This window comes from Scatophagus argus, chromosome 2 (assembly GCF_020382885.2).
Source record: "Scatophagus argus isolate fScaArg1 chromosome 2, fScaArg1.pri, whole genome shotgun sequence".
Taxonomy (NCBI): domain Eukaryota; kingdom Metazoa; phylum Chordata; class Actinopteri; family Scatophagidae; genus Scatophagus; species Scatophagus argus.
In genome coordinates, this window is record NC_058494.1 from 25,463,599 (window position 1) to 25,474,625 (window position 11,027).

Consider the following 11,027-nt stretch of genomic DNA (forward strand, 5'->3'; position numbering starts at 1 on the left):
AGGAAGTTTTTAGCTGGCATAAACAACCAGGCATATCATGATTTTACCACCGACAAATTTGCTTTCTTAACAGGAATCAAATTTTCTCTTTCCTCTTTAAAAAGTCCTGCTCCCCACACACACCTTCATGAAACCTTGTAATGATAATGGACACATTCCATTTCTATATTGCTCATTTAAATTAAAAAAGGTGACAGACAAGCAAATTATATCTGAAGATAAAGTGCAATGTGATTGGGTTTTTTTTTGTTTGTTTTTTTAATGCCAATGAACTGACATTTTAAGTCCTTGGGTGGACTATTAAACATCATCAATTTTGCACTGATGTTTGATTCCCTCAATTGACTTGCCCACTAATCACTTAGCCAGCCTCATTTCCATCTACTCCTGCCGGTGGTTTCCTAAATTTCTTCAAACAACTTTCAGCAGCCCACAGAGACAAACATGAACGTTCAGCACAGCTGCTGTCTACATATGAGGTTATATACATGCGAGCTGAGACAGCATGGCGTGCGGTGAAGCAGTCTGTGCGCCGTTCCTGTGAGTAAATGATCCCAGGTCTGAGCTGGGATCTTGAGGCAAAGCACTAAACAGTGCCAGGCTGCACTTTCCCCTGCCGCTTCCTAACTCTTTATCCAAATCACTGAAATTGTTTGGCCGTGTCAGATTACCACAGGCCCAGTGAGAGTCTGGTGTTCTGTCTATGTCTGCGGATGAGGCTCAATCATGCTTACTTGTGTTCTTATAAACTTCACCCAGAGGCATGCCCAAGGCTTATTTTTCTCAAGAAAATACCGCTGGCAGAGCTTTTTTTCCCCATCCTCCCACACAATGGTGTGTCATCTTACTTCTATATTTGTGATTACCAAATGAGTTTTAGACCGTACTGTTTGAGGGTTACAACTTGATTTTAGTATTAATGCAAGATCAATATTTTATAGTAAAAGTGTAAAGTGTAAAGAGAGCAAAGCATAAGAAGAATGACATTGGGCTGAAGGTCATGCAGGTCATGAAATAAGTCCAGCTATGATTGGGTCAGGTTGCAGTGTGGAGTCTTGGACACCACGGGTGCTAAAGGCTGCATCTGGATGAGATACCGAAGCACTGGCACGAAGCGCCAATATGTGGCTGGGAGCTGGGATGAGAACGTGTTGCACATTTGACACCCTTGACAACAGGGAGCAGCATGGAGGCCGTGCTCCCTTTTTGTATCTAATCTTTTCTCTTTCAAGCTCAATGCTGATTGAATAATGCTCAAGTGCTGAGACGGAGAGAAAACAATTTAATGCGTCAATGTCCAAAGTTGAGCGTGTGTCAAAGCAAGAAAGAAAAAAAGGCGGGGGATTAGCATGTCCACCTGGATGTCATGTTTCCATCACTGCCAGTGCACTGAAGTCAATGCCTGTCTGCCTTCACATTTCTATTTGAGGTGAGGTCTGCCCTAAGCATGCACACATATAGACTATATAGACAAAAGTATTGGGATGGGGCTGTTCTTCAGGGGTTTGGGCTCGACCCCTGACTTCCAGTGAAGGGAAATCTTAATGCTTCAGCATACCAAGACATTTTGGACAATGCTATGCTTCCAACTTTGTGGCAACAGTTTGTTGAAGGCCCTTTTCTATTCCAGCATGACTGTGCCCCAGTGCACAAAGCAAAGCTCCATAAAGACATGGTTGGATGAGTTTGGTTTGGAAGAACTTGACTGGCCCACACAGAGCCCTGACCTCAACCCCATCCAACACCTTTGGGATGAACTGGAACGGAGATTCTCTACTGCATGAATGGGCACAAATTCCCACAGAAACACTCCAACATGTTGTGGAAAGCCTTCACAGAAGAGTGGAAGCTGTTAGAGCTGCAAAGCTGTCTGTGTGTTTAGAATGTGATGTCACTAAAGTCCCTGTTGGTACATATGTGTACATATGTATGCAACTAATCAGATTCCTCGGATCCAAGACATGGTGAGTTTCTAAGCTCATATGGTTTAGTGTTGCCTTGCTCGTGCATGAGCGTGTGCATGTCTGCAATACCTCTGTGTCTTAATTACTTTTAAAAACCCATGCAGAAGCTCTCCCCTCGAGCTCTACTCAGCAGGTATGTTGAAGTAACAGCCCTCTGTGGGAGCAGCATTTACCTGCCCGGAAGAGAGGCTGCAAGAGGAGGGAATAAAATGAGGAGAAGAGACTTAGTCAGAAAGAGGATCACAAATGAGAGGAAGCAGAAAAAGAAGAGGCATTGTAGCTTGGATTAGCGTCTCCATATTAAATCCCACCTCTCAGTCATTCCAACAGGTTTGCCCAACTGGGGCTTGAATTGTTTCTTTTCCTCTCTCCTTACGGATGACCTTTATATGGAAATGAAAGATGGGGGTGTAGGATTATGAAGAGGAGGTGAAGAGACTAATATTTCTAACCTTTATTTAATCACGTGAGTTGAAAGAAACACAGAAACTGAATCCTCTTCAATCAAGTAGAAAGGATAAGGAGATTTTTCAGAAGAACAACACTCTCAATACAAATTGTTACTTTAGTCAGTTTTTTCTCAGTGCTACCAGAAGGAGGAAATGGTTGCACATATGCACACATTCACACATGGAAGCTGTCCAGCGTGAATGCCATCCTCTTTGCTGGCGACTGAAGCGGCTCAGGGCCCAGTGCCCGGCTCAGGAGCAGCTAATTTATGAGTGCATTGAAAAGCTGCACAGTTTGGTGCTGACATATGCTGAAAACAGACAAATTTCATTGATCACTGTCAGTTTAAAGAGTCAGTTCACCCAAAATGACACATTGCTACTGACCCCCAGAGGTTAAAAAAAAAAACTAACTATATCTACATTCCCCATCTGCCACATACACCCAGCTACATGGACCGACAGTGTGTCACTTTTCACTATTCCTTGATCTCCTTTATTTCCTGTACTTTGCACATGATGCAAACTTTGCTCAAATATTGCTGCACAGATCATAAATATTGGGTGTGTAATTATCCAATCCTCTGATTGTTCAGGACGTATCCAACAGAATTTCAGATATCTTTGCACACTAGATATGATCCATCACACATATTTTTTTTATTATTATTATTTTGTTATTTCCTCCAGCTTTTCCTTCATCTTACTGCTATATGTTATTTGCTGTTCAGATACTTGCATCTACACTGATTCCTTGCACGCATATACAAGTGGTGAATATAGTCTAATTTTCTTGACAGGATGTGTGAATGTTGACCGTCCTCTCTCAGGAGCAGAGGCGGAAGTAGTTTGACATCACAACACTGCATGAGCAAGTTGTTGTTTAATGCTCAAAGTTAAAAAAAAAAAGGTTCACATCCAAGACTGTCCTCCCCAAGAGTAACAATAACTCATTTATTATGGCCAAAAATGACACGTTTGCGTTCAAATGGCAGAGTCCTTTGAATGAAGTAGGAGCCCCAGGATTTAGGACCCTTGTCTAGCGAGAGCAAAAGAGTAAGTAATATGATGTTAATGTAGAGCCATAAAGACCATAGAGGTGGGAGGTCATGGTGGACAGATGAACGTTGGACACCACCGGTTGAGAGGTGTTTCTAAACAGTCAGTGTTTCTTCTTTTAATCATGAACGCTTTCCCCAACCATAACCAAAACCAGGAAAAATAAAAATTAAGCCAATGTACAGTTTAATTTAGGGTATTGTTCTGCTTTTTTCTTATAGCCAAGAACAGAGTCTTTCCCCCACCTTAGCCACGCATCTCGACATCTCGACATCTCGACCTCTCCAAACCACAGATGGGGAAGATAACAATGAACTGTATTGCCCTTAAGATGCAGGCTATGATTCTGCAGTTAGATTTACTTAAAAAATATGTGACAAACTTTCAGAATTTTCTGAGGCATCACAGAAGGAAAATGCAAGTGAGACTGTCAGCAAACTTTGCTCTATTGTCATCTGATAACATATTGTGTAAAAAAAAAAAAGTGTTCTGCCAGTAGCACACAAGCATTAGTCTGTCAACCAGCATCTTGCACCAAAACGAGCATTCTCCACAAATCGTCACAAATCAAGTCTTGTGAGGATGAGAGGAATCGAAGTAACAGCGTTGGACAGTCTACAGATAACAGTCGACATTGTTGGGGAAAAGTGCCATCAAAACAGCAGGTACACGCACAGCAAGATATACAATTCAACTCCTGTCTGTGCACGGTGCTTTAAAGAAGGAAAGAAAAATCACATGTAGATACACTGACAGACACTGTTACACAAACAGACACAAAAGGGGTTCATGCTGGAGAGTCATCAGTCACCGTAATTGCGTTTAAACAGACTGAGGTTTTGTCTTGTCCTGATTAACCTGTGGCAGCGACAAACACATCACTCCTCACAAGACTACATCTGTCTGAGATGAATTAGGAGGGAAGAGAGACGCTTCATAGAGAGAAACTGGGAAGTTTAGGTAGCCAATTTTTAAGCTTTATTTTAAACATAATCCTGCCTTCTTATATTTTTTAGGAAATGTGACCTTTTTTTTGTGAGCCACAATCTCCGATTATCTCCCTAAATAGATAGATAGATCTAAGAAGCTGTAGATGAATTTAGAAAGTGATGTCGTTAAAGTCCTTGTTGGTGTAATGGTCAGTTGTCTCAATACTTTTGTCCATGCAGTGTATCCTGATAGACTTGAGCAAGGCACCACCTGTGTTGAAGTCAGCCAGGTTGTGATTTTAATTAATAACTTATTTTATTCATCACATCCTACAGTATAAATGTGAAGTGAAACTTTGCTAAATAAGACCCAGAGCTCAGTTGAATTTCCTTGGACAAGTGGAGGTAATAAAAAGAGAATAAGAGAATGTGTAAACATGACAACACCAATACTGCAGCATGCTGTGACTCATGCCTTGGTTTGATATGATCGTGCAGTTTTAGTATGAAGAGACAAGACGAGCCAGAAATGGTTCAGTGTGTGCACCAGTGGGGAGACACGAGGGACACTGAGAGATAAACAGACACAGATGAAGAGAAACCCATCATGACCTCCACAGAAAGAAATAAAACAACTAGCAGTGAAATCAGCCCGAGAGAGAGCGGAGTGTGTCGGGCAGAAGCTGTGCTGTGAGCTCTGGTGTTTCTGCAAGTGTTTGGTGTGTTGAGGAATTGGCAGCTTCCACTGTGAAGCAATTTTCCGTCAAGTTCCCATCTGCAGCAGCACAAACAGAATTATGGATGGTGGACTGCCCCCTTCACAGTTAGTGAAACTGTGGTGTAATCCGACAGCATTTGTGTTTCGGCAAAAATGCTCACGTTAGTGTTACCTCTCCACTCTCAAATGTGCATCAGATGTTTGAAGGTGACTGTCTAACAGCGTACAAGTGCTGTCAGTACTGAGGTCTTCTTTGAAACGCTTATTTTCAGTTTCCCTTTCAGAGCTGGAACTTTCTCAAGTGCACAACGAGGACACGCTTTCACATAAAAAATAACTCCAAAACTTGTTCTGTGTTCTTTGCTATGGTCTCTGCTGCTTATGAGCTGTTAGGGCTAATGCTGCTCTTTTATTTCATTTTCTTTCGGACGTGAATGGGAGAATTGCCCATGCACTTACAAAGAAGGCCATCAACAAACTCTGGAATGAGGTAGACTTTTTGACAGTGAGCAGTCAATGGAATGTGATTTTTTACACATCAGAGACAGATGTGACACGACCAAAGCTTTCGACTGCCTGACAAACTGACTGATGTGGCTGGCTTCAGTGAAACTTCCTGCTAGCAGTTGTTACAGATACGACTGTACCATGACGGAACCTATTCGTGCAGCCGGCTCCCAGATGGTCACATCCATGTAAATGGGTGGACTCTCTCTCGAAATACCATAATGTGTTCATACTGTTCTTCATTTGTCTGCTCATTATCATTAAAAACAGAACCATTAGTGTCTGGGTTGGCCTGTTTGGCCTTTACAAAAATTGATTCTTCCCCGCAGGGGAGGTCTGTGCAAATCATGGAAAGACAACAAAACACTAACTGAATACATTCAAAAGATTTCTTGTCACCCTTCGCCAAGCCCTGCTTGTGCCCATCTGCTATCATGATCCCTTCGGACTCTGTGGACATGTGACTCATCTTAATTATTTTGTTGTGAAGTGACAAAGTCTTGTAACACTGTTCTAATGATTCAGAGGGCCCTCACAAAGCAGTGACTTAAATTCTCTTCTTCTCACAGGCCAACAAAGACAACATTCAGCAGCTGCATGAACCGGGGAGGAAGTTACTGCACATGGAGCAGGCCTTGCTGGAGGAGCTGTTGCACCCGAGCTCAGAGACATAGACCAGGTGCTATGTTGGTTCATAGACCAAACACGATACTCTCACCCAGCTGCATCCTCCCACACTGCCACACAACCTTGCATTATCGCCACAATGCCTGATTTGATCTAAATATGGCCTTGGCCGCATGGTTTCAAAAAGACAGGAGTGCCAGCAGTTCAGTAAATAAGGTGAAAGTGGACTGGCTGTGAACTACACATTCATAACCTGAAGGTTGTGAGACTGGGTGTGTGACGTGCATATAAAACTGAATTAAGCACCAACTAGACTGCTTATGTGAAGACAACATTGTGATGATTTGACACGGGACACATTTGACTGGAGGCTATGCTTGTTGGCAGCTAAGAGAAAGCTGTTTAATGATTTCAAACCTTTTCAGACATTTGTATTCTTATCTTGTGCCAATGTAGCAGCTTTGAACAGAAATGAATTTTATTGGGGGAAGTGACTGCAGGAGAGAAAAGGTACACAGAAAGACAGACAAGCAGAGCACTTCCAGCCACATTTAAACTTCTAAAGCTAACAGAAACCAACTCAGATTTTTTTGGTTTGTTTCAACGTTGCTAATGAAAGCGATGAAACAAAGATGAACAACACAAGAGAAAAAGGAAATTGAATGGTAAGGAATACAAAGTTCATGAGCAGATTTGATCTGAGACTGTTTACTCAACTCATGAGTATGATGGCACAGGAATCTGAACTTCTGGTATGCAACAGTCAAAGTGATGCTGTCATTTCAGGGACATATAGGAACAAGATTCTCATTATTTTTGGTGCATTTTAGGTTCCTTCAGTTTTCCTTTTTTCTGTCTTTTTCCATAAGCACCCCATTGTTTCTTCTTTGCCCCAAGAGTCCGTGCTCTTTTTTGAAAAAGTTCTCTGCAGCATCCTTCATGCTGGCTGAAAGAAGTCTTTGCTTCTCCTCCTTTTTGCTTTTTTAATCATTTCTGCTGCTTCCATAATTACCCCCCATCTTCATCTCCCAGTTCCTGACTTCTCCTCCTCCTCCTTTTTTTTTGGGATTCTCTCAAAGCTTCCAAAACACCACACTTTTTATCTCGTCCTCCATTTAGGTGACATAACCTCTCCAGTGTCTTACTTTTTTGTCTCTTCCAGTACCTCCCTCTTTCTTCACATCTTGACCCTGTGATTCACTGCACCTTCACTTCTCTCCTCTTCTTTTTGCTTTCATCCTCTACAGCCTCCATGAAAACCTCCTCTCTGTTTTGTGGCCCAGAGATTCGTGACACCTCCTCTGTTCTGCCGTTCCTCCTCTTCTATCTAGATGTTTCTTTTTTCACCACAGCTTCTCATGCTTTAAAACTGAGATGTTTTTTCTTTCTTCTCCCTTCATCTCTCTCCCCATTGGACCACCAATGGCTGAGTTGTTATGTTGTCAAACAACAGAAACCCTTCTCTTTGTGTTGTGCGTTCTTGTCCATTTTCTGCCCTGTACACCTCTTGAAATCCATCTCCAAAAGCTTAGATGCTCTCCTTTCTATGGTCTGCCAGGACCTATCACATGCTCGGCTCTCTCTGCCTGTTACACAAACACACACTCTTTTCTCACAGATTTCAGCACATAGGTACACCTTCCTTGCTCTCTTTTCTCTTGTGTTCTCTCTCCCTCTGGGGTTTAATTGATAGTCTGAGTGTGTATGGAAGGACTGAGGGTTGTTAGTGGGGCCGAGGAAGGAGTGAAGCAGCGTCACCCATCCTGCAGAGGAATCTCAGATGGAGCAGGAGAGGTATGACGAGTCTGGGAATTCACGGAGGTGCAAAGGATTTTTAGAAATCGAACTTCATAGGAGAAAATGACTTTTGCTGCCATACAGATGAAAGACTCTGGCTGTCAATAACATAGTCGTCTTGATTCTGTTGCAGAGACTGGTCAAGTACACAGTGTTCAAACAGTGTGTACGCAGAAAAGACCATGGATGCACCTTTTCTCACATATTTATGAAAGGGTGCGGTGATAATGTGCCTGCCTCATGCATACTTCAGACCAGGCGTACACACAAAATGATGAAGTAGATGTGAAATATCAGTTGAGAGATGTGACGTGAGAGGAAACTGTTGTTTATTTGCTTCACGGTTTTCACTGACTGCGATTTTTATGTTTACAGTCGAAATAACATCATTTAAAACATCACACAGAAACATATTCATAAACTCAGTTACAAAGTACAAGTGATGAATTTTATTATTATTTACATCGGAGCCATGACTCCCAAGCTTATAACCCTTCAATCTGATCCTGAATTCTGAGGCACTGTGTAATGTCTTTATCAATACAAGCTCTATCTCAATCACTGACCCTCCTCCTGACATTTAATGATGACTGAAATATTACCACAATGATGTCCTGCAGGTACATGTGATAACGTAGTGGTACAGGAACCATAAATAGCCACAGCTATGCGTGAAGGTCGGCTTTTCTGATGCTGTTGGAGGGCCTTGCTGATGAAACAGTCAGTTAAACCTTATTTGCTGCCCATTAATGGATAACTGTGGGAGTGGAGAAAAAGCTCATGCATGTGAGCACATTTCAGCAATGATGCACACTTTGGTACAACTGATGCAAAGAAGGTCTCTGAAGAACCACTGCTTTGCAGCAGTAACCTTGTGCTCAGCCAGTGTGATGCTGGTTATTACACAACATGCTAAGAGACATCACTGATATATGGTCCTCCAGGAATTACAGAATTTACCCATTCATGAATGTCACTCCTGATTTGGAAAATGCGGCAGGGGGACGATGGACTCCCACTTTTACTGACCCAATTTAGTCCTAGTGGAAAGAAATAATTATATCATAGTTGCAGTAAGGTAGACTGAGGGTCTTGGCCTTTACCTTTCTTCTAATGACGGAGGTCCATTCTTGAGGATTGTACTCTGGCTAAAGAGGGTCAGCAATAACTAATTTATCTCTCTTTCCCACCAAATTAATTCTGGTTCTTGAACTGGTTCCTTTCAAGATTGTTGGTGCCATCCGAACCGGCCCACGTTTCCACTAATTTTGAGCCACATTTTTTTTTATATATACTGTATATGAGATGGGAACCAACGTTTCAGGTCCCAAACCCGTATATATCTTTCTGAGCTGAAGTGCTCTGATATGTTGAAAATTAGCTGCATGAATCATAGCGTAACCGGTGTCACATCAGTGGAAAAGGGCTAAGGGTCTTAAGGCTGAACAAAGTTGATCCTCAGCACCTCTCTGACATCCTGGCCAAAATATGAATCCGTCAGACCTCTTAGGTCATCTGACACATGCCTTTAGATTGTTCCGAGTTAGTCGAGTCGTGTCCGCTTCAAATCTGATATTCCAAAATATCACATTTATTACTCATTTATTTACCAGGGCTCTCTGAAATGTGGCTGCTTGATGGCTGCCGTCACAGATCACACCTGGACTCGAGCACTGCAGGGTTGCCCATTTTTTTCCACAGACCTGACACTCTGTCTCCCTAGTGAGAAGGTCAGGAGACGTCTGCCGCTGTCAGACGGTCCTCTCATTACATTCTTCATTTTACCTCCAACAGAGACAGTTAGGATTTTTGCTCAGATTAATTAATTGTCCGCTGCCAACAGCTAATAGATAGATCAAAAACCGATAGGGGGTCAGGGGTGGCCAGAAGTTGTCATGAACATGAAGAGACTGCTGGCTGCTCAGCTCAAGGCAGAACATGCCCATTATAAACCGAGTGATAACCTGAAGGCATTTTTGGTTGCGAGAAATTGGAGAAGATGAACTGTTGGCTCTGAGCTTCTGATTGACTGTTTGATGTTTGATTGGTTTGTTATCAGTGCGTGGGTGGGTGGAGATGTGGAAGGGGTTATATATAGAGAGTGAATATCTGTGCACTTCCAAGTGTGGAAATATTTTGCCGTCTCTCGTACTGTTGCTGAGGGTTCACATTCAATAAAGACATTTTTCCTCACGCGCCAACACGTGCACGGACTGAGAGCTGTCAGGCTGAACAATGAGGAGCTGTCTCGAAAAGGAAAAAGGACATAAGACAGTCCAGTGACGAGACAGGAGACAGCATGTGAAATGATGGGCAGAGAGAGATGGAGTGAGAGACAGAAGCAGATGACAGCAAACAAGTGGAGCTGAGAAGCTTGTGATGCGGTCCTGAAACTTACTTACTGTCACATCTCTCTACTTTAGCTCCCCTGATTGTTTGCTTCACTCTTGCATGTCACATTTTCCATCCCATGTTTCCTCTTTTCTGTTGACTCTGTGCCTCCACTCACCCTCTGAGGAGTTTTGCACTGTAGCCCAGTAAAATATCCAATTCAGTTTATTTATATAGTGCCAAATCAGTTATCTCATGACACTTTCCAAAAACATAAACCTGTTTACTTGAGTGAGATGCCAATAAATAAAGCAGCACGTGAATGTGTGCTGCAAATGAATATGTTTTGTGTCATTGTAATTTCGTTTGAGCCTGGGTAGCTCAGTCGGTAGAGCATCAGACTTTTAATCTGAGGGTCCAGGGTTCAAGTCCCTGTTCAGGCGAGTGCCTTGTCTACTCAGGTGATCACATTGTAAACCCTTGAGGTGCAAGCATTTATCTGTGGGGCAGTCGTGGATCAGCGGTTAGGGTGTCGGACCCGTAACCGGTGGATCGCTGGTTCAATTCCCCGTCCCGGTGTCCATGGCTGAGGTACCCTTGAGCAAGGTACCTAACCCCACTGCCCCGGGTTTGCTGTGTGTGTGCA

At 42.8% G+C, this 11,027-nt stretch overlaps 1 non-coding gene across 1 annotated transcript; it reads left to right on the forward strand.

Annotated features, from left to right (window-relative positions):
* Positions 1-10,751: 10,751 nt before the first annotated feature.
* trnak-uuu lies at positions 10,752-10,824 on the forward strand. Its single transcript has one exon. It is a non-coding gene; the product is annotated as a tRNA-Lys (tRNA).
* Positions 10,825-11,027: the final 203 nt, after the last annotated feature.